The sequence below is a fragment of the Chinchilla lanigera genome, unplaced genomic scaffold (assembly GCF_000276665.1).
Source record: "Chinchilla lanigera isolate Chin_1 unplaced genomic scaffold, ChiLan1.0 scaffold00147, whole genome shotgun sequence".
Classification (NCBI taxonomy): domain Eukaryota; kingdom Metazoa; phylum Chordata; class Mammalia; order Rodentia; family Chinchillidae; genus Chinchilla; species Chinchilla lanigera.
The window spans coordinates 608,230-632,525 of record NW_004955548.1 but is presented as its reverse complement, the minus strand read 5'-3'; the positions used below and the strand labels follow the sequence as shown (position 1 = coordinate 632,525).

The 24,296-nt window shown below is 42.6% G+C and overlaps 1 non-coding gene and 1 pseudogene across 1 annotated transcript; one reads left to right on the top strand and one right to left on the bottom strand.

Moving 5' to 3' along the window:
* Positions 1-651: 651 nt before the first annotated feature.
* Positions 652-23,989, top strand: LOC102027017 (annotated as a pseudogene).
* LOC102026480 lies at positions 16,793-18,936 on the bottom strand. The gene is made up of 3 exons (XR_001232238.1): positions 18,625-18,936; positions 18,018-18,089; positions 16,793-17,645 (listed from the first exon to the last, which is right to left on the bottom strand). It is a non-coding gene; the product is annotated as an uncharacterized LOC102026480 (transcript).
* Positions 23,990-24,296: the final 307 nt, after the last annotated feature.

Sequence of the window (24,296 nt, the reverse complement as noted above, 5' to 3'; positions counted from 1 at the left end):
CATTCATGGGCAGCAGCACTGGCTAAGGCCAATGAAATATATGCCCAAGGAAATGACAAAGATGTGGATCCAGTTGCAGTGCCCAAGAGGGATCTTAATTGGCAATACCAGATTGGCATGAGGGCCGCAAGAAATGTGATGAAATAATTATTCATTTGATTGATGGAATGATAAAATGCATGAGTAACCTAGTCAATTATGAAAAGATTAGATAAATCACTCAAGACAAGAAAGAAAATCTTGCTTTATTTCTGAGGTACTTATCTGAAAACCCTGTGTAAATATACTAATATTGAGCCCAACTCACAGGCAGTACACGTTTTACTAGAAAACATAATTTATTAGCTAGTCTGCCCCTGATATTTGTAGAAAACTTCAGATGCAGGATATGTGTCCTCAGACCACTATTAACGAACTTTTAAACTTGGCTTTGTGGTCTTCAATAACAGTGACAAAATAGCAGCGAAGGCCAAGGCCCAGGGAAAATGACTACAGGCCCAGGAACAGGCCAAATGTATTGCCATGGGATTACAAAACAAAACTCTACATCTTCAGAATAACCAAAAGACTCCATATATGAAGGTGGAGAATAAGAGACCAGGTAGATCTACCACTGTGGAGAGACTGGACACTCGCAAGAAGACTGCAGTAAGAGAGGTCCCGCTTCCCCTCGGATGTGCCTCCACTATAAAGTGGGAAAACACTGGATGGGAGACTGCCCCTCTTCCAAAGGTAAGAGAAGCCACCTGCTTCCATTTTGGCTGCCCTGGAATACTAAAGGTGCTCAAAATCCCTCAGAGCCCCTCTCAAAAAGTAGACATCAACCTACAGGAGCTTTGGTTAAATCTTGCCACCCGGGTAAAAATGTCAGCTTTCTGTTGGATACTGAAACTTGTAGGTCTGCCTTAGTCTAATTCCTTGTCTCCCTTTCTATTAAGACCTGTCTTGTGACTGGTGTTGATGGTAGCCCTAGGACCAAACACTTTACAGTACATCTAACCTGTAAAATTGGGGAAATAACTTTCACTTAAGCTTTCTTAGGTTTCCCAGAATATCTTAGTCCATTATTAGGAAAAAATTATTCCTCTTTAGGAACAGCTCTTTATCTGAAAGCAAAATATGCATCTGTTTATTTGAGAGCATTCATATCAGATCCACTAAACAATATATATTTTAGGTATATCTAAGGAAACTGTCAGGTAGATCCACAGGTCTAGGATACTAAAACTCCAGGAAAGGGAGTTTCTGCTCAGAAACTCGTTTCTTAAAAGATCCAAACAGCTATTCCCATAAATGGCAAAATCCTCCTAAGCAGAGGCCCTCTGGGGGCTTAAGCCTCTAATTTCTAAATTTCACAAACATGGTCTTCGGTCCATTGCCAGTCCTCATGCAACATTCCCCTCCTTCCAGTATTAAAACGAAATGAGGGTTATTGGCTACTCCAAGATTTGCATATGTCTTAGCTACTTCCCTCATTTCTGGGACAAAATGCCTGACATCAACAAGTTAAAGGAGGAAAGGTTTATTTCAGCTCACAGCTTGTAGAGGTTTCAGTTCATAGTCAGCTGACTCCAAGGCAGGGCGGCATGGCAGAAGGGCTTCAGACAGGAGAAACAATTCATGGAAGGGCAGGCAGGAAACAGTAGCAAGCCTCCCATTGCCTTTTATCTCATCCAGGCTATAAGACTTTTGGATGATTCCACCCTCACCCAGGGTTGGCCTTCCCATTATCACACCGAGAACTATGGTAAGCCAATCCGTGCACTAATGTAGTACCACACACACCCTTAATCCCAGTATCACACACCGTAGATTCAGCCAGCTCTGAGAAGCTGCACCAATGAGCACATGAGGCTTTAGGGGGACATCAAGATATAAGCTATAGGAAGCTATAATTCTGCTCCATCCTATATTTCCTAACCTGTATACACTTTTAACCCAAACACCAAGTGGAACTACATGATTTACTGTCTTAGATCTTAAAGATGCCTTTTTTGGCATCTCATTGCATCCTGAATCACAATATTTGTTTGCTTTTGAATGGACTAATTCTGATATTATGATAACTGCCCCAAATACTTGGACAGTACTGCCTTGAGGATTCATAGATCATCCCCACTTATTTGGAACTGCTCTGGCAAAAGAACTAAGGTCTCTAACTTTAAAAAATGGTCCAGGGCTGCAGTATGTAGATGATCTTATCTGTAGCACCACAAACCTGTACTCTGCTGAAAATATTGTTAGGGTTTTAAATTTCTTAAGTGCTGCAGTATACCAAGTGTCTCAACAAAAGGCTCAGATATCTTTGCCAAGAATTAAGAATTTACGATATATTTTTATCCCAGAGGAATGAACACTTACCCCAGAAAGCAAGGGCTTTTAAAATTAACTCCACTTCAAATTAAAAGGCGGCTCAGGGCCTTCCTAGCGATGGCTGGATTCTGCTGGGTATGAATTCCCAGTTTCGGGCTCATATTTAGGCCTCTCTATGAGGCCACATAAGGGCTTGACTATGAGCCTTTAGAATAGACTGGAAGACAGCAAGCGACTTTTCAAAAAACTCAAGGACCTGTTGCTCTCTGCTCCACCTTTAGGAATTCCTGATTATTAGGAATTCCCTTTAGTTTAGATATAGCTGGAAGGCAGGGTATGGGACTGCAGGTTCTTACTCAAAGGCTGGAGACATTCCTCAGCCTGTGGTATGCTTTTCTAAACAATTAGACTCTCTCAGATCGATGGCCTGAATAGCTATGTGCTGTGGCTGCCACAGAACTCTTGGTTGATAAAGCCACTAAATTAACTCTAGGCCACTCACTGGAGGTCCAAACACCCATCAGGTTCAAAGTGTTCTCAAAATTAAAGGACACCAGTGACTAAATGGAAAACAGCTATCCAAATATCAAGCTGTCCTGTTAGAATCTCCAGAAATTACTCTCAAGATGTGCCAAACATTAAATCTGGCAACCTTGCTTCCTACCCCAAGAGGACACAGACTACTTCACTCCTGTGTGGAACCATAGAACAGGTTTACTTTAGCAGGCCTGATCTTAAAGACCAGTCCTTAGGCAATCCTGATGCACACTGATTCACTGATGGGGCAGCTGTATGAGTAATGGGACTCAGAAGGCAGATTATGCAGTTGTCAGTCTCTAAGAGGTGATTGAGGCAAAGCTCCTTCCTTCAAACACCTCAGCACAAAAAGATGAAATCATTGCCTTTATGTGAGCCTTATAATTAACAAGTGAGTCAATATCTATGCTGACTCCAGATATGCTTCCTTTGTCCTTATACCCACACAGCCATATGGGAAGGGCACCCTTAACAACAGAGCAAAACAAATCAAACAAAACAAACCCAAAATAACAACAATGACAAAACCTCTCAATTAAACATGACCCTGAGATGCTTTCCTTCCTAGAAGCAGTGAGGCTACCCAGCTACATAGCAGTAATACACTGCAGAGAACATCAAAAGGTAATGTGTCCCATAATGCAGGGAAATACTGGGTAGATCACAGTGACAAACAAGCAGCCCTAAAGGAATTCTCACAGATGGCTTTAATACCTCTGACTCCAAGCCTATGTACAAGCCTGTTGTATTGAGAGACTGAAAAGGAATAGCTAAGGCAGTGAGAATATAAACCAAAATAACATGGTTAGTGGATTAAGGAGGAAGATCACAGTTATATCAGGCATATCAATGTAAAATTATTAAAGGATTTCATGATTCATGCCACCTAGAGATGGAAGCACTGGCCACCTTGGTAAATTGTGCTTTTGTGGGAGGGGGATCCTTGAGTCCACTATTCAAGGAGTCACAAGGGCATGTGAGCCCTTTACCTCTGCAACAATCTGGAGAAAAAGTTAAAACTCCACCTTTCTTGACTCAATGCAATGGTAATGTCTCTTTTCTGGAGACGATTGGCAACTAGACTTCTAGACGTCCTCATACCAGTGATATAAATACCTCCTAGTTTTTGCTGACACCTTCACTGTATGAATAGAGCCATATCCCACCTGTACTGAGAAGGCCCAAGAAGTCTCCAAAGCTTTGTTAAAAGATATTATTCCTAGCTGGGCATGGTGGCCCACACCTGTAATCTCAGCACAGAAGCTGAGGCAGGAGGATCACTGTGAGTTCAAGACCACTGTGGGCTACAGAGTGAGCTCAAGGCCAGCCTGAGCTGCATAGTGAGACCCTGTCTCAAAACGACAAAAAGCAAAAGATATTATTCCTAGATTTTGATTTCCCGAGTCACTTCAGAGTGATAATGAACCTTCTTTTGTCTCCAGACTGACAGGAACTTGAATGACTTCTTATCATCATACCTCTTGGCATCCTCAGGTATTAGGAAAGGTTGAAAAGGTCAATACATGTTAAACCACCTTGGCAAAATTATGGCAAGAAATCTCAGAGTCCTGGTTAAAACTATTATCTATTGCTTTTCTAAGGATTAAAATTGCCCCTAAAATTCTCCAGCTAAGCCCTTATGAAATACTCTATTGGAGGCCATTTCTAACTTTAGATTTAGTTACTGCCTCTAAAATACAGGAAATTATTAAATATATCATCAATCTAGGCCAAGTATGGAAAGTTTTACTAGAAATGATAATAAAATTCTTCCAGCACCAGACTCTACAACTCATGTTCCTAAATTTCAATCTAGTGATTATGAGTTAAAGTTTAGGGGAAAGAGTCACCTTTGGATCAGCTCCTCCTTAAGAGGAAGGGCCCCTACAGAGTTTTTTTAAGCACAAACATACCTGTCAAGCTACAAGGACATACTGCTTGCATTTACTTACCAAGAATTAAACCTGTTCCTTTGGGACTTAAAGGATGAGAAATCAAGGTGACAGAGACAAGTGATATTCCTGTAAGCCTTTGGAAGATTTGCAGATACCATTCAGGAAGACTAAGAAAGCTGAATCTTTAATCCCTTAATAGAATTTAAGGATGAAAACCAAATTACCCTAGATATTCTAACAGCAGCACTAGGTGGAACCTGTGCCATTCTTAGAACATTGTGTGTACATTCCCGACAACTCTGCAAATGTGTCTTCTGCATTACATGATCTGCATTCACAAATAGATCCAAAGTCAGACTCTACCATAAGCTTTAAAGACTGGCTAACATCCTGGTTCTCTGGAATATCCTGGTGGAACAAAGTTTTAATTTTTCAGGATATACTATGCATTGATTTTTTTATGTTACATGATTCATTGTTGCTGTGGGCTGTTTCATACACCCTCACCCTCTTTTTCAGACTATGGAAAGATGATGGCTCTTCAAAAGTACTTCTTAAGAACCACCATGTAGAACCAGAACTGAGACAATGATTGGCCATGCCCTCCCCTCAGTCCAGCAACCTGATAAAAGCTGGGCCCTTTGCTTTGTTAATAGGCCTACCTGATTTTCTCTTGTTGATCCCTCCTCAGTTCAAGTTAAAGTTTCTTTTGCTTTGTCTCTTCCTTCTGCCTTTGAATCTATTTGATTCTAGAAGATGACAATGCTCTGGGAGACTTCCTCTAGGCTGTCTGTCAGGTCCTTAGATATCTTTTGGTAATAGGAGAAAGTTGTGGTTAGCCCTCCTACTCTAGTGCCAATTCCATTGCTATGCCTAGACCCACTAGGAGAGGAGTGAGTTCTATGGCTCGTTTAGTTCTTGTCCTGCTGGCTAAAGGAAACAGAAGGGAGTATTAGGTGTTATGTTGGTCTCCAAGGTGTATGTTCCTGTCCAGTTTGTTGAAAGACATAAGTAAGAATTCATGCCATATAGGAAGAAAAGTCCCTGAGTCTTAAGACAGAAATTATTTTCAACAGTGAACATGTGCGTGAGCTGATTATTTTCATTTTCCCAGACAGATTATGTCCCTGACACTGTAGCCGTAGTCAAAGCTGAAAAGGCCCATAACAAGTATCTGGGGTAGCTGCGGCAGTCTGATTTTCCCAATGTATAAAATTTCTTTCAGTATCCACTAACACTCGCTATCCACTAACAATCTCAGTTGAGTTTTCATAACCAGACACCAGCAAACAGTAGGTCATGGGCTGAGCGCAATCTTGCCACTGGAATATAGAAACATAATTGATGTGTCATCCTTGGCAATATTTCGATCTCCTGTTTCCTAACCCTTGTGTGTACAGAGATGGCCTCCATGAGAATCACTCCATAGTTTTAAAGGACATGCTTTATCTGGATACTTACATGGTCCACTGAAGGATATATCTTTGTTTGCAAAGGGAGTCTTTTAGTGGGTCCAAATATTTTTTTTTTTTTCCAGTACTGGGAATCGAACTCATGACCTTGCCCTTGCCAGGCAGGTGCTGTGCCGCTGAGCTAAATCCCCAGCCCATTGTGGGTCCAAATCTTGACACAGGCTCTGGTCTTGAGTACTCTTTATTACAGAGGGGCTTTGGGAACTTAAGCAATATGTGAATGGCTATTGGTCCTCAAGTGGATTGTTTTGTGGAAGAAACCCAAGTAAGACTACTTTTATAAGACCCAAGGAGGCTAGTAGCCTTCCCCTTGGAGATTACCTTGGTCATTTCATTGACCTGAAAATCATATAGGCTATCTAAGGATATTTGGGGTAAAAGGTCATCTTTCCAGTAGTCTAGAGCCAAGCTGGGGTGGGCACAGCAGTATATTGGCTGGAGGATGGGGAAAGACACAGCCAATAATCCTTGACCAGTTTGGGGTTAGTAGAACTCAGTAAGAAATGGGCTAGATTTAAGGTTCTACGTAAAGAATCACTATCTGCTCATTATGTCCCCCAAAGGCAATCCTTGAGCCACTGAAGGGGATCCCAAGAAAAATTAAGAACAGGTCAAAAGAGGACATTTTATAACTTGAAGCAAGGATCTCAAGAGTGAGTTGAGGTAAGCAAGTGAGTAGCAAAACTGGCTGTAGAAGACATGCAAGGAGAAACCCTATTCCCAGGATAAGACTGATTTTTCCTTTTTCCTACAGTGGGCAAACCAATTTACTTGTCTAACAGGTTGGTGCATGTTTTCTTTTCTGAAAAGGAATTTGAAGCCACCCACTGGTTCACAGGTGCATGAGGTTTGTGGGTTTTTTCATCATTTTCTGGCACCTCAGGCAGCTTGGATTTGGCAGCTTGGCTCCGGGGTCCACCCTCCTTCTAAGTCTTGATTCGAACCTGGTCACCAGGGTGGACCTTGCGCTGACAATTGTTGTTAGTCTCTGGAGGTGGAAAACTTCTGTTTCCATATTCCTGGAGGGCCTGTTGGAACGTTCCCTGATAGGTGACATGTTCGAGGGGCAGGGAAGTCTTGGTGTTAATAAGCAGGTCAGATGTCAACAAGGGTCTCTGTAGAGCATCTCAAATGGGCTGAGATTAAGTTTGGATTTGGGGGGTAGCCTGAAGCCTCATTATGGTAATTTGGAGGGGATCTAGCCACTTATGGTGGATTTCCTGGCACAGCTTACCTAAGGTCCTCTTGAGGGTTTGGTTGGTTTGTTCAATGTTCCCTGAAAACTTGAGCCTCCAGACAGCGTGGAGATATTTAATTCCCAGGGCCTTGGTGATCCCCTGTGTAATTTAGGTGTGAAGGAGAGGCCATTATTGCTCTGGATGGACTTAGGCAGCCCAAACCTAGGGACCTTTTCCTTAAGAAGGACTTCTACCACTTACAAAGTTTGTTCTGACCTAGTAGAGAAAGCTCCTATCCATTCAGTTAAGGCATCTATGCACACCAAGAAATGCTTATGCCCCTTACATGGAGGCATGAGGGTGAATTCTATTTTTCAGTTTTTCCCAAGGGGATCCCTCACATTTTATTGGTAACTGGCCCATTCCCAAGAATGCCCTCAGCTGCTGTTGACATTCAGAAGGACCCTGTCAGCAATTCACCTCTGCTCTCCTTGAGGACAGGTATCTCTGTCCCAGTGTTAAAATGTACACCAGGTAGGTCACATTTTGTTGAGAAATAGGAGCTTTATGTTGAGACAACTTGTAAATCCTTTTTGCTAAAAGATTGAGAGTCTTAATGGTATTTTGATCAGATAATTCCTTGGTGGGGCTTCAAATGAGGCCATCTACATAGTGTAATAGACCTCCCCTCTTAAATTTCAGGTCTCTAAGGTCTTGAGCTAAGGCTTGTGAAAACAGCAGGTGGAGGTTACCTCTAAACCCCCCAAGAAGATAACCAAGTATACTATTAGCAGAGCCCAGTTTGGGGATCCTTCCACTCAAGGCATCAAGTACTGGGAGTTAAGTTTTAAGGAAATAGAAAAGAAGGCATCCTTGAGATCAAGGACAGTGTTTCCTGATATCTGTGCAAGGAGGGTGTACGGTTCTGCCACTGGGGATGAATAGGCACTACTATCTTATTGATGATTCTGAGATCTTGTACTACACAATATTCTCTCAGTCACTTAACTACCAGTAAAATGGGTGTATTGCATAGGGACTAGCATGTCACCAGCCACTCTGTAGCCAAACATATATCAATAATGGGCTTTAGCCCCAGCCTAACCTCTCTTTTAAAGAGGTACTCCTTTTTGTGAAGGTATAGATTAGTATCCCTGAGCTGAATGATTACTAGGGTGGCCTTGACAGCCCATCTGAGGGTGCCATCATATTATGCTTGGGGATCAACTCCCGGAAGAGGAATTAGGCATGAAGGAACCAGGTTGGCTTGACCTTTGGCAACTACAACATGGTTGCCAGAGGTTTGATTCACAGAGTGGACTTGAGCAGGGAGAGCATACCTCTTCTAATTAACTTCCTGACGTGACCCTAAAAATTATGCTCCTACCCTAATCACACTTACTTGACCTTTGGTACTAGCCCAAGGACCATGTGCTCTAACTGCTTTAGAGTAACAGAGAGTAGTCCAATGGTCATTATAATATCATTAGCATATTAGCATTTTGGTTTTGTTCTCCCCACCGTGGGTTATAGAAGCCATGCTGAATCCATCTAGTCTCATGTAAGTTCACAAACTCCCTGTCCTAACATGAGGGTAGAAACTCACAGTTGACTAGAAAGAAGCCCAGCTAGTTACCACCCATTACCACTCCCCAAATTCTAGGAAAACAAAAGAAAAGCCAACCCTGAAGCTCACTGCAGTCGCTGTTTCTGGCTTTGCTCACTCTATGTTCTCGCATGTGTACTTTTATTACTGGCAGTTGCCATTTCTAGCTGCTCCTGCTCAAAACTTTACCAATTGTACTTTAATGTTAAACCTAAGGCCGATGGGGCTGCTCTGAGTCAAACTCACTCTTAAGTGTTCTCATTGGCCTGCTCCCACTCTGGAGTGTACTTTCCCTTTAATAGATCTCTGCCTTCTTTACTACTTCTGTGTGTCCTACTCAGTTCTATGCTCAGGGTACAAAGAGCCTAGATACTGGGTGAGACTGAGACCAACAGCCTGATAACACTGGGATTATAGATGTGACATCATATCTGGCTGGATATACCATTTTGTTTATCCATTCATCAACTGATGGACATTTGGTGTTTTTCATATTTTGGCTATTATAATAATAAACAATTGTACAAAAGTTTTTATGTGGAAATATTTTTTTCTTTTAGCTATACAATTTGGGGTATAATTGTTGCATCATTTAGTAACTGTGCCTAACTTTTTGAGAAACTGCCATTTTATATCCGCACCAGCAGCACATGAGGGTTTTCATTTATTCTTTTTACTAACACTTGTTATTACTTGGATTGTTTATTGCAAATGTATAGAAATATAATTTACTTTTATATATTAATATTGTGCACTGCCACCTTAATGAGCACATTTGTTAGTTTTAACAGGTTTTTTAGTGGATTTCTTAGGATTTTCTAAATGAAGCCATGTCGTCTATGAATAGAGATTGCCATGGTCTGAATATTTGTGTGCCCTGTGGGAAAGGGGAAAGGAAAGAAAAGGAAAAAAATAGAAGATAGTTATAATCTAGTTTCTCTTAGTTCACTGAAAAGAAAGATTTGTGCTAATATTTACTGGAGAAATTTTTATGCCCATGTCTTGTACTCTGAGTAACTACTTTGAAGATAACAGTCCACAATGTATTCACTACTGTTATTCTCCTATTATTTTGTTGTGAAATTTTGTTTTTTCTATAAAATAAGAAATTATATGTTGGAATTAATTCCTAGTGTTATAGAATTAAAGGGTTGGGGCCTTTGGGCATTGATGAGGTCATGAGAGCAGAGCACCGAAGGGATTTGGCCCTTTGTGAAGAGGCCCAGAGGAGCCTGATTTCCTTTTCCACCATGTGAGGATGCAACTAGTCGGTGCTGTCTATGGCTTAGTGATTGAGCCCACACCAGGCACTGAACCTGCCAGCACCTTAATTTTGAAATTCCTGGTCTCCAAAACCATGAGAAATAATGTTTTGTTGTTTGGCGTAGCTCCACTGCTAGGGTATTTTGGAATAGCACCCCTAACTAAGAAAGACTTAGTTTTACTTGTTTCTTATCCGGATCCCAGTTTCCTTACTGTCTAAATTCCATGGCTAGACCTTCTAGTTCAATATTTTTTATTGTCTTTTTGAGACAGGGTCTCCCTATGCAGTTCAGGCTGGTCTTGAGCTCACTTTGCAGCCCAGGCTGGTCTCGAACTCACAAAAATCCTCCTGCCTCAGCCTCCTGAGTGCTGGGATTACAGGCGTGCGCCGCCACGCTGGCTTCAATATTGAATAAAATTGGAGAGGTCAGATATCCTTGCCTTGTTCCTGATCTTTTTTGAAAAAAAGTTTTGGTGGTGCTAAAGCTGAGACTTCGGGGCTTTATGCTGCTGTACACCCCTGACACCCTTTTTATAAAAGTTTGTAACAGAGGAAGTTTCACTGCCACAATCAATTAGCGTGCAGTACTTACATCTCACTAAGCTGCCCAGGCTGGACTTGAACTTATGATCCTCCTGCCTCAGCCTCCCAGAGAGCTGAGACTATAGGCATGTGCCTCCATGCCTGGCTTGTTCCTTATCTTAAGAAGAAAGAACATAGGACAATGAATATATGTTCATAGTTTTTGGTATAGTAACCTTTTCATATATAACTTTTAGATCTCATCCTTTGGTTCCTCTGAGTTCAAGTTACCATTATACATTTCTTTAGCCAATAAAGTGCTTGATAGCATCCCACATCGCTAAGGCTCTGTATATTTTTCTTTAGCCTGTTTGTTCTTGGTTGTTTCAACTGCATAATCTCTATCAATCTATCTTCAAGGGCATGAATTCTTTCTTTTCCCAGTTTAAGTATACTATTGAAATACACATTTCAATCATTGTGCTTTTTGACTGCATAATTTCCACTTTTTGACAATTTATATATCTTTATCATTCTATATTTGATGCAACGCCATCATCTTCCTTTGCTTCTTTAGTGTGATGAACATATTGGGAAGCTGGAGTTCTCTGAAGGAGATGTATCTATATTAAAGATTCCACAGACTGACCTTGGCTGAATAGAACATTTTGACTGTGGAGAGATAGAATGTTGCAAATTCAGAGCCAAAATTATGTGAGGCCAGCTTTAGAAAAATAGCCCTTTTCTTTTAACCTTTGTATCTGATCTAACATTCTCATGACTATTACATTAGGTAAACTTCTTGGAATGTATTATTGAGCTTTGCAGGTCTCTAACCTCCATACACCCACCAACTAAGAATTCTATAACATCAGAAATCTTTTGGAACCATTTCCCTGCTTTGCTGCAGCCCACCTACTCATGCCTTCACCAATGTATTTGTTGAATATATTGATTTATGATTTTCTTTGTTCTTTGCCTAGAAAAGTTCAAATACCTCCTTCACTTTAAAATATATCAATCAGCATAACTTGAATCTGTGTTCTCAGGCCAAGAACACTCATAGTTGGCTCAGAATAAACTACTTTTTATTTCCTGTCCATCAAAGTTATTCACTTACATGGACACTATTTATAATATAAACTTCGGCATTTTTGTTTAGTACCTCACAGGCAGTATACATTGTGTGCTTATTCCTGATGTATGTCATACACTTCTATTTATTTGCAAATCTTGTAATTTTATTCTGTTGTAAAGTAGACATTTAAAATAATACAAAAACTCTAGTTACTTGTTTTCCTTTCTCCATCTGGGTATTGTCATTTCCACGTTTACTTGTTTAGTGATTAGCTAGATTGTTTTGGTGGAATCTATGTTCACACACGGTGTGAATCCTCCTAGGTTATTCCTCAGGAGGCATAGCCTTGTCTAGGCCCACAGTCACCCTGGGATGAAGACAGTTTGGACAGTATTTTTCCACTTGTCTCTTTCCCTGACCACACCCAGGTGTCAAGCTCCAATTACTTGCTGATTGCTGTTGTTTTCCTTTTCTTAGTTTTTTTTATTAGTACATGTTTGTAGCACATAATGATTACATTCTTCATGAGGAGTTGGTCCAGGTACTAAAATGTACAATAACGCATTTTAATTCTTTTTTTTATCTCTTCCCCTTCTCTCTCTCCCCTGCTCCACTGTCTTCAGCAATCCCCTGGGCTATACGTTATTCTATATGCTGAGATTTACTCTGATCCCAGAATACCTCCTCCTAGCTCTCTGTTTCCCAGGATCTCTCTGGCAAACTGCAGGATTATTGTAAGTTCTCTTAAAATCATTTACCAACCCCTTGAAAATAGGGAATATGTTTCCCCTTTTTCCTGCAGACAAAAAGGGTACAATTGTTTCTAAATAATTTTGAGATAGTGAGTAATGATATTCCTATGACTTTTCCCTGTGCTGTGATTTTTCTAAATCCTTTTACATGTTAATAATTTTGTATGCTTTTTCTCCTAGTTAATATCCCTTTGTCAGTTTATTTCAGTGAATCCTGAAGAGGGGATACTTCCCTTCAGCCCTATAATAGAGTTGGACAACCATCAGTACTATCCAATTTTAGAACATTTTCATCACTACTAAAGCAAACCTGGTCCCTATAACCAATCATTTTCTACTTCTGTTCTGCCGATTCCAGACAATCACTGTCTGTGTAAATTTGCTAATATGGCAGTTTATTGGAAATTGAATAATATGTGGTCTTTTGCGATTGCCTACTTTCACTTAGCACACTGTTTTCAACATTCATCTGCATTAGACCATGTAGCAATACTTCTCTTTTATTGTGAAATATTTTTAAAATAGCACAGTGGGCGGCTACTGCAGTGCGCCCCTTTACCCAGCTGAACCTGGATGACACACCAGGACCAACCCTACACCTCGCCCCAGGGGTTACCACAGGGTGGTTGAGATAATGGAAAGGAGGACCCCAAGAGCTCTGGGGAAAATTCTGTTAATTCCAAACCAGGAAGGAGGCGCAGTATGTCTCCTTGGAGGTCCCTGCATGACTTAAGAGTAAACATTCTTCCCCTGGAGCTCACTGAAAGTTTATACTTATGTACTGCATGTTATACATACAGGCATAACACAGTGAATTATGGGAAAGGACATATGAAATAGACACAGCAGACATGACTCAGCACTCTGTCAGTCATGCTGTCAATCAATCCCTGGAGGACACTTGATGGGAGGCTCCTTAGAACAAGTGGAACATTTAAACCTTACACCCTATGCTCTCTGCACTTTCACCATTTTCCTTTTGCTGGTTGGAGCCACAGAATGGAAGAATATATTGGTGAATTTAGAATATATAAATCTCTCTTATAAGTGAACAATAGATAGATAATCCAATCTTTTGTTCTGAATAGATAATTTGCCAAAGCAGCTATACAGATGGTCACTATGCCAGTGGAAAGATATTCAAATCATTAGTGATTATGGGAACGCAAATCAGACTACAGGAAGATACTGCATACTCACTAGGGTGGATAAAACAAGAAGACGAAAACGAGTTTTGGAAGACTATGAAGATATTGGAATCTTTGTATATTGTAGGTATGAAAGTGAAACTGTGATTTCACCATGGAAAATAGTCAGTTTCCAAAATGTTAAGCATAGATTTACCATATGACCCAACAGTTCTACTACTAATTTTATACTGCAAAGAATTGAAAACAGGTGTTCAAACACCAATTTTACAGAAATGTTCAAAGAAACATTATTCATAATAATCAAAGATGGAAATAGCTCAAGTGTCCATGAACTGATGAATGGATTTTTAAAATGTCATTTACCACCAATAGAATATTAGTAGACACTAAAAAGGAATGGAATACTAACACACACACTGTAACACGAATAAACCTCTCAGATATGTTAAGTGAAAGAAGCTAGTCACAAAACCCACATCTTATATGGTTCCCTGTGTATGAAATGTTGACAATATTCAAGTACACAGAGATAGAAGACAGATTAGTGGTTGCCAGAAACTTCAGGGGAGGGAGTGGAAGTGGGGAATGCAGTGTCTGGTAGTGTACAGAGGGTTTCTTCTTTGGATAATGAGATGTTTTAAAATTAGATAGTGGCTATGAATACATAACTGTAAATTAATAAATGCCAATGACTTGTATAATTTGATAAATCTTTTAGTATACGGATTATGTCCCAATAAAACTGGCATTTTAAAGAGTGTAATTGTTACCATTTAAGGGCAAAATGTTGCCTCTTCATGGTGAAGCAGTCTACTGCAATTAGACTTTCTTGTGGAAACGGTAACACATTAATATTTCATTATAGGCCTCTGCTTTTTTTTTTTTTTTTGACTTTATGAGACAGGGTCTTGCTATGCAGTTCAGGCTGGCCTTGAGCTCACTTTGTAGCCCAGGCTGGTCTCAAACTCGAAATGATCCTCCTGCCTCAGCCTCCCGAGAGCTGGGATTACAGGCGTGTGCCACCACGATGGGTTTAAGCTTCTGCTTTTGACAGATTCTAAATTTAGCTGTGAGAGTAGTCAGATCAGTGTGATAAGAGGGCGTCAATATTGTTGACCTTTTTCTTAGCACTATTACCCCATCCATGGCCACTTTGTATGTGGGCCCACTGAATAAATACTGGGATAGCTGGATTAGGAGAGAGGTTGAATGGTAAGTATAGAGGTGGTCATATTTTTCCCTCAATTATTGAAAGTTTCCTCAACAGTCAGTGCCCTCAGTGTGCACACTCACTACGTCAGTAAAGAGATGCAAGCTATTTGGAGGGGAATGTAGCCTAGTAGCTTTTGGATCTCAAGACCCTCTCAGTGGGTAAAACTAAAACCTTGGACATGGCACCTACCATGTGGGAGCTCTGTGCCTGTTTGTTTCTTGCCATTAGATACCCTGTGAGATCTGATGCCTGAGCAATGTAGGAAGGATGAGCCTGCTCTTTCTGTCTCTGTCTCTGTCTCTATCTCTGTCTCCGTCTCCCTCTGTCTCTGTCTCTGTCTCTCTCTGTCTCTCTCTCTCTCTCTCATCACCTTTTCAGAGTATTTAAAATAATACCTCCTCAAGTATCTGGGAAAACTGATTAACAGAGGGCTCCCTCCTTCCTGGGCCCTGGATTCTAAACCGTTTCTTCTCTGAGATTTGATAGGCCAGTCTCTCTTTGAAAAAAGTATCGTAATTGAGATAAACTTTTAAAAATTAGAACATGAGGCTGGCCCAACTATTTCCTGAGCTGAGCACAAAAAGATAACTTTGAATTTTATTTCTGATAAATTTTAGTAACATTTGCCTGGGAAAAATGCAAGGCATTACATGGTGTTTTAACAAGGAATCCATGCTACTAGTATAGGTTGAGTATACCTTATTGGAAATGCTTGAGACACAAATCTCTCAGATCACAGAGTGTGTTAGTTCTTTTTGGTTTTGGAAGGTTTGCATAGACTTTACCTGTTGAATGCCCCTAATCTAATAAATCTGAAAGTCAGAATGCTCCAAAATCTGCAGTTGGGAGAAAGGCTTTATGCATACGCCTTTCCTTTAGGAGTCATAGAGGGGCTTCAGTCCTGTGAGGACTTTAGGGAATCAGAAGGGCTGTGTCACCGTGAGGAGTCCATCACAGAGTGGCTGTCGTGTCAGGGAGTATAGATACAAGGCGCAGTGAGACAGGAGTGCCCAGCAGACACTGAAGTATCCGGAGAAGAGGGGCACTGCTTTTCTGCTGCTTAGAGTTGCTCCTGGGCACAGGTGAGAGCTACCTTTAGTTCTTCTGAATATTTGATAAGACCCACAGTCTTGCTCTTGCAAGGGAGTTAGCTCAACACAGCTCATGTATTAACATGTCACCTGATACACCGGACAGTCCTGTGAGGCAACTGTGTTCCCTGTTCACAGAAGACAAGATTGGACCTTGAGCAGTGGATGTGTTGTAAGTGCCAGGTTGATTTTTCTAGCTAGGAGTCATGGAAGTACTGTGACTTTTACTTAGCTTGTACTCTGACAACAAGGATTTTAAGAGTCCTCACTGCTCTTATAAGCTCATTCAACAGTTCAATTGCTTATCATATTTTTTCTTTTTAGTTTTTAAAAAAATTATGATATGGCAAACGTAAACGATACCCAATAGGAAAAGGTGGAGATGAGTGAATAACAACAAAAAAGATTCACACACAGAGGAGCCATAGGATGTCCAGATACCCAGGAGCCAGAGGATGGCTAGATACCCAGCAGTACCTACTGACCTGGTTACACCTAAGGAAGACCCCAGATGGGTACGGCAGCAGAACAACGGCATGGACTTACATAACTAGCAGGGGGTCAGGTTCATTTTTAAGTGCAGGTGAGACCTATTCTTGGTCACTGTGCAGGAATAACCACTGCTAATTTTTTAGTGTACACACTGCCAGGGTTTTCCCCTGTGTAAATGCATTATGCACACATACGTACATTTTTATAAAAATGAGCTGCTACTGTATATGTGCTTCTGCAAATATTTTTATTTCTGTTTTACAATGTGCATGCATATGGATGAAAATTCACTACTGTACTAAAAGGTAAAGTGCTGTAGTTGGGTCAAAAGGCTGCTGGTAAGGAGAGTGATATCTAAAGCAAAGTATCAGCTTAAGGTTAAAGTATCTACCAGGGGAAGCAGGGCCAGCACTATGCCCATCGGCAAAGTAGGAATCCAAGACCAAAGGCATTAAAGGTGTGGGATATCAGGCAAGCCTCTTTGGCCTCTACCTCGGCCCCTCACTCCCCTGACATGGCTTGGGCCCTTTGGGGGGTACGCATCCAGTAGCTGTCTTTGCATCCACTGAAAATTATGTATCCTCTGGTCTTTCTTGAGCTCTTCCTGAATCCTTGACATATCTGCGCACTCTCTCATCGTCTCTATGCTGCTCAAGTGCATGTCCCGTAAATTCTCCTCACATTCCCTCAGGGAATCCTCAGTCCCTCTATCCGTTTGCCTTTTTGCTTTGTGGGGCACATAAGCTTCTGTGGGGTGCTTTTCAGTGGCCCACAGCTTGCTGGCTGGCTGTGCCTGGGGATCTGGCCTGCCTTGGGCCGGTGGGTTGTCCTCATTCGCCAACTTGCCTTGTGTTTCTGGTTTGCCTTCTTCTTCCCTTTGTCCCTCAACAGCTGGCTCTCCTTCCCCCTCTGGCTTCCCCTCAGGTGCTGGCTGCCCCACATGGTCAGGCTTCCCTTTCTCTTCTGTCTTTCTTTCACCTGCAGGCTCTACTTTCTCATCTGCTTTTCCCTGCTCTTCTGGCTTTCCTTCATTTTCACTGCAGATTTTTTCCATGTCGAGATTTCCCCTTCTGGTCTTGTCCTGGGGGTAGGGGTGGAGGGAAGAGGAGACAAAGAGGAGACAGAGGAGACTCAGGGCACAGGGCTGCAACCTAGGTCCAGGCAGGACCTGCATCTCCCTTGCCAGGGTTCTCCTAAGCTGGCCTGGCCTCCAGTGCGGCTTGTGCCCTCCGCTCTCACCACATTCATCCTACACACTGAGGGCCAACAGTTCCCTGCAGGCCCTGTATCCTTCTCTGCTCCCTCAGCAGGACAGTGTGTGCTCTGCCTGTGGTGGGGGCGGGCATTCTGGTCCCCTCATCCTGCCCCGCCCGGGCCTGGGGTTGAGGAAGGCAGTGCCCTCTGCACTCTCAACCCTCGGGGTCCTTGTGCAGGCTGCTGCCCTTCCACTGACCTGCGGGATCCTGGGCAGCTTACTCCTTCTTTTCAGGCCTCAGAGAGCGCTGGCCACAGCAGAAGTGCGGACCTGCAGACACAGGACACAGGGACAGAGGCTGCGCACTCAGTGGGCTCACAGATTTAGGTCCCTTTTCTGAATTTGGGCCCTCCTCACCGCCGTTTCCCTCCCCCCACCACACCCCCATTTCTTTTCAGGCCTTGGACGTCGACCAGGATGTCTTCCAAACTACCTTTGGGTTTCTGTGTCCTCTCCTGGAGGCAATCTGCCCCTCCCTTAACCACCTTTCAGCCCAGGTCCATTTGTCTTCAGAGGCGCTTTGTAAAAAAGGTGAGTTATTTCGTGAATGCGTCTCCCTGTCACTGTCTCACTGCGGGATGCCCCCTCTACTGCCTGCTCAAATGGGATAGAGGGATGGGGAAGGGGAGGGTCGAGAAGGCAGCAGGCGGTTGTGGGGCTCCCTCTCCCTTTCCCTCTCCCATTCCCCACCGCCCCTGTCCGCTTCGCTCCCCCTCCTCACCAATTTCGTTGAATTGCTTCCCGCCCTATCCCCTTTGTTGCGACCCACCTCCACCTCTGCCCGGAGTCCGAGGGCAGTGCTTACCTTCTCACGGACTTTGAAGGACCCAGGATAGACCTGCGCCTCCCTGGGCTGGCAGAAGCGTGCTCAAGGCTCGCCAGCCCCCCTGGGCAGCTGAGGGAGCAGATTCCACGCGAGTGCAGGGACGCAACACGTGAGCGCCACGTCACCAGACCTCCCCCACCCGCGCTTTAAACCCCCATCTCCGAAGGACCTAGAAGATGTAGACAGTAGGAGGGGTGTGGGTGGGGGCAAAGACAAAGGATATCCGGAAGAGGGGAAGCTTTCTAACCCAGGTGCCTTATGGAGAGCATCTCTTCGCATCCTTGAACAGTATCCCTGTCACACTCCCAGTACAGACAGGGCAGCTTTTCAGAGTGGACTTTGCCAAGAGCGCTCAGCTCCAAAACACAAACAGTCCGATTGCAAAATCCTCTCTGCCTGATTCCAGAGCCTGGTAGAGGTGGTGCCTCCAGGAAGCTAAGCTACCACTCTGAATGGCAGCCTTCCCTGGGATTCTGTCTGGGGTCTCCTCTTCTCAGTTAACATATTTTCCCTGCCTAGATGATTTCATTTGTCACACAGGTGACTCCCAAATCGGCATCTCCAGTTTTTTCCCTTCCCAAATTTCAGACCCATTTTTTTCTCACCAGTAATAATGGGAGAACGTTTCCTGATACTTTTCAAACAACGTGTGACATACATTTAAATTTTCACTAATGTGACTGTTGATGACTCAGTGGCATTTCATTTTGCCTTCCTGCCTTCTGTGGACTGTCTGCTTGTGCTTTTAACTGCTTGTTGGTCCTTCGCTCATTATTTTTCAAGCATTCTTTTTACATGAAATTTAGTAGGCCTTTGTCTATTGTATATCTTGCAAATATTTTCTTCCACTTTGTTTGCTACTTTTTGGCTTTGTTTATGGCATTTTTCTGCCATGCGTTAAAAATGTAGTCAAATTTGTCAAACTTTTGTTGCTTCTAGATTTTGATTCATAGTTAAGAAATCTTGGGCCTGGGGATTTAGCTCAGCGGCAAAAGCGCCTGCCTGGCAAGCGCAAGGTCGTGAGTTCGGTTCACGGTACCGGAGAAAAACCAAAAAACAAAACATAGTTAAGAAATCTTTTCTATATGTGGGCAAAGAACTCACCATGTTTTCTTCTAGTATGCATATGGTTTTATTTCTTTACATTTAAAGTTTATACATATGTATGATATAAAGTATGGATTTCAACTCCACAAACCAGGTTTTCTTTTCCTAATGGGATACTCAACTCTTCCAGCATCATTTATTAAAAAGTCTATCTTTTCCTTAGTGATTTGAGATGCCACATTTATTGGATACTAAATTTCTTTACATACTTGGGAAACTTGCTGGGCTTTTCATTCGATTATGTTGGTGTGTTTGCTATCCATATATCAGTTTGCATTAAAGGGGATGTATAAGTTCATGTTGTAATCAGGGTTTACAAGGGAAACAGTTTAGCACAGGACACATAATTTATAGGATTATTTTATAATAGTCACCCAAAGAGTCAAATACAAAAGAGTGCAGGAAATCTGTCCACACACTAAAGACCCAAAGAATCCAGGTGAGGGCTTGGATCCCATGACAATGTCTTGCATGAGTCCATCTAAAGACCCAGAGCCCATGACAATGTCCTCCATGAGTCCAACTGGAGACCTAGAGCCCACGACAATGTCTCATGCAAGTCTGTTTCATGGATCTGCACTGGGAAGGCCCAAAGGTCAGTGGTGGAAGCTAGAAAATCTGTGCCAGTGGGCTGAAGGATCTGTGCCAGCAGGCTGAGGAATCTTCACTGGAGCCAGGAAACAACGAAGTAAAGAGTACAGCTCCCCTGAAAAGCACCACAGCCATCCTTAGTGATAACGAGGTCCTGAGCTCCTCTAAGGATGAGAACAACTGAGTTCATATCAGCAAAGCTAGCATGACAAGCTCCTCCAGGAGAACCAACAGCCCCTTCTTCAGTTCTCCTTTTGATGCTGTTGGCAACAATCCTCAGGTGGGCCCTCCACACCCAGCACCACGCTGATTCAGTTCAGCTGGGTGTTACAAGTTGCCCACCAGTTGTCAATCCACCACGGTTTGTATAGGTAGAGTTAGTCCTACCAGTAGTTTTTCTTTTACAGTTTTTTCCTATACATTCTTGTATGTTTATTTGTCCACCTAAATGCTAGTATCAACTAGATTCAGATCTATTTTAAATAATAGACGTATTCACTCAGATATCCATTCTACCATTCTTTCTTTCCCTCCTATTATTTCCCTATCTTAATTGATGGCCCCAGAAATCACACAGCTGCCCAAGCCCCAACCTCCAATCCAGGAATCATCCCTGATTCTGTTTTTCTCTGTCACCAAGTAGAGTATTTTCACTTGGTGACAGGGATGCAGTCTAAAAATTCCATTATTATGGAATTTTGTCACGGTACAAATGTCACAGAGGATACTTACACAAACTAGGATAACTAAAGCATCACTAAGGGGCCACTATTTTATACACAGTGTATCATTGACTAAAATATCATAATGTGGTACATAACTACTCACACAGTTCTTTCCAGTTTTCCCTGATTTCTACTTTTGCTACCTTCTTTTAAGCATCCAGTTTACCTCTCCTGGTCTGTGGTTGCAGGTCCCTTTCTAGTTTTGCTATCTCAAGTGTTGCTCTCCTCTATTACATTTATTGTTCCAAAATATTATATATTATTCTATATCCATGCCTATTCTTATTTGCATCTTCATTATAGCCCTTGAAATAAGTAGGTCACAAATTATCTCTCAAAGAGAAACCACTCCATAATTCAGGTTAAAAAGAGTAATGCACTGGATATGGTAGTAGGCCTGTGATCCCAGCTACTCAGAAGGCTGAGGCAAGAGGATCACACTTTTGAGTCCTGCCTGAGCAACTTAGTGAAGTGAGACCCTGTCTCAAAATATAAGTTAAAAAGGACTAATGATGTATCTTAAGATAGAGTGTCACTTAGTTAAATCCCCAGTATTGAGGAAAAAAAAGCCTTTGTTCTTAGCCTGAGTACTTTATTTATTTATTTATTTATTTATTTATTTATTTATCTTTGGTCTTTTTTTTTTTTTTTTGAGATAGGGTCTCGCTATGCAGTTCAGGCTGGCCTTGAGCTCACTTTGTAGCCCAGGCTGGCCTCAAACTCGCAATGATCCTCCTGCCTCAGCCTCCCGAGTGCTGGGATTACAGGCGTGTACCACCACTCCCGGCTAGCCTGATTACTTTAAAATCAACTTTTAGCAATTACTGAAGATCTAAAGTAATATTTGAATTTTGAGATAAAATTCAAAGAAATGAGCCTGTTCAATGTTTAGAGTTAGGAGGCCAGATTCCTGGATGGGATGATTCAATCTTACAAAGATAAGGAGTTCTATCTCTGCCTCTTAATATATGAGAACTTCTAATAATAAACACTGTTGCATTGGTCCAAAAATAGGAATCTAGTGAGAAATAAGAATGCTTTTCTATACTCAAAAGTTTTAATAGGCTAGTGTCAAAATCTGGCCTATTCCCTATATTGACTTTTTTGCGTTAACTAAATTCACATAGACTTGTCTCTGCTCTTGTGCGCCTGCTGACAGCCGCTCCTCCTGTGCAGCGCCAGTCGTGATCCAGACATGATGGTGAAGGTCGGAATGAATGGATTTGGCCATATTGGATGCCTGGGCACCAGGGCTGCTTTTAACTCTGGCAAAGTGGATGTTGTGGCCACCAGTGACCCCCTCATTGAACTCAACTACATGGTCTACATGTTCCAGTAGGATTCCACCCATGATGACTTCCACGGCACTGTCAAGGCTGAGACTGGGAAGCTCGCTGTTGGAAAGGCCATCAGCATCTTCCAAGAGCAAGATTCCGCCAACATCAAGTGGGGCGATGCTGGCTCCGAGTATGTGGTGGAGTCCCCTGGTATCTTTACCACCATGGAGAAGGCCAGGGCTCATTTGAAGCATGGTGCCAAGAGGGTCATCATCTCTGCCCTTCTGCTGATGCCCCCATGTTTGTAATGGGTGTGAAGCACGAGAAGTATGACAACTCCCTCAAGATTGTCAGCAATGCTTCCTGCGCCACCAACTGCTTAGCTCCACTGGCCAAGGTCATCCATGACAACTTTGGCATCGTGGAGGGACTTGTGACCACAGTCCCTGCCATCACTGCCACCCAAAAGACTGTGGACGGCCCCTCTGGGAAGCTGTGGCATGACGGCTGCGGGGCTGCCCAGAACATCATCCCTGCCCGCATCTGCTGGCATTGCCAAGGCCATGGGCAAGGTCATGCCAGAGCTGAACGCGAAGCTCACGGGCATGGCTTTCCGTGTGCCCACCCCGACGTGTTGGTGGTGGATCTGACCTGCTACCTGGAGAAAGCGGCCAAATACAATGGCATCAAGAAGGTGGTGAAGCCGGGCGTGGTGGCGCACGCCTGCAATCCCAGCACTCGGGAGACTGAGGCAGGAGGATCGTTGCAAGTTTGAGACCGCCTGGGCTACAAAATGAGCTCAAGGGCAGCCTGAACTGCACAGCAAGACCCTGCCTCAAAAAGACAAAAAAATATAAAGCTGAAGAAGGTGGTGAAGCAGGTGCCAGATGGCCCTCTCAAAGGCATCCTGGGCTATACTGAGAACCAGGTTGTGTCTTGCAACCTCACCAATGACACCCACTCCTCCACCTTTGACACTGGGGCTGGAATTGCCCTCAATGACCACTTTGTCAAGCTCATTTCCTGGTGTGACAATAAGTCCGGCTACAGTAACAAGGTGGTGGACCTCATGGTCCACATGGCCTCCAAGGAGTAAGCAGCCCCCCACCGCAGCCCAGGAGACCAGAGAGAGAGGGAGAGACCTCGCTGTAGAAGTCACTGCCCCACTCAGCCCCAACACTGAGAATCTCCCCTCATAGCTTCCATCCTAAGCCCTCTGGAGAAGGGAATGGGCCTAGGGAGACCTGGCTCATTTTGCACCATCAATAAAGCCACTGTACCCAGAAAAAAAAAAAAAATTCACATGGACTCGATAGCCCACATCTCTAGACCCAAGGAAAGATAATTCATCTTTATCATCTTCATCAAAAGATGTTGTTGAGTTACTTTATGTGCATGACATCACATAGTCACTATATAATATACACTTTAATAATGAGTCTCACTATTTACCATGCAGATCAACGGCTAAAATACCAGCTTTGTCATTTACTAGCTTTGTGAACTTGAAAAGTTACTAAAATTCCATGAGCCATAGTTTCTCCATCCAGGGAATAATATTACCTGTACCCGAGGATTATCATAAATTCTAAATAAAAATGATAATAATGAAATGTTCAGCATATGAGATCTTTTACCAATGTTAATTCCTTGCAACCTCATTTTGTTTTATTTTAGGTCCTGGGAATCGAACTCAGGACCTTGTGCTTGCCAGGCAGGCTCTTGTATCACTGAGCTATATCCCTGGCCCTTCCAACCTCATTTTAAACTCCAAAGAAAGATATAATTTTGCAATAAAAATTTGCATTGCTACCAGAGGCATTATTTGCAAATGTAATAAAGAGGAAATACTATGGTGCACTATATATGAGATTCATTGATATCAGATCAATGGATGATGGGACAGCAGAAAAATGCACTGCATTATCAGTGGCTCCTATATTACCTTCCA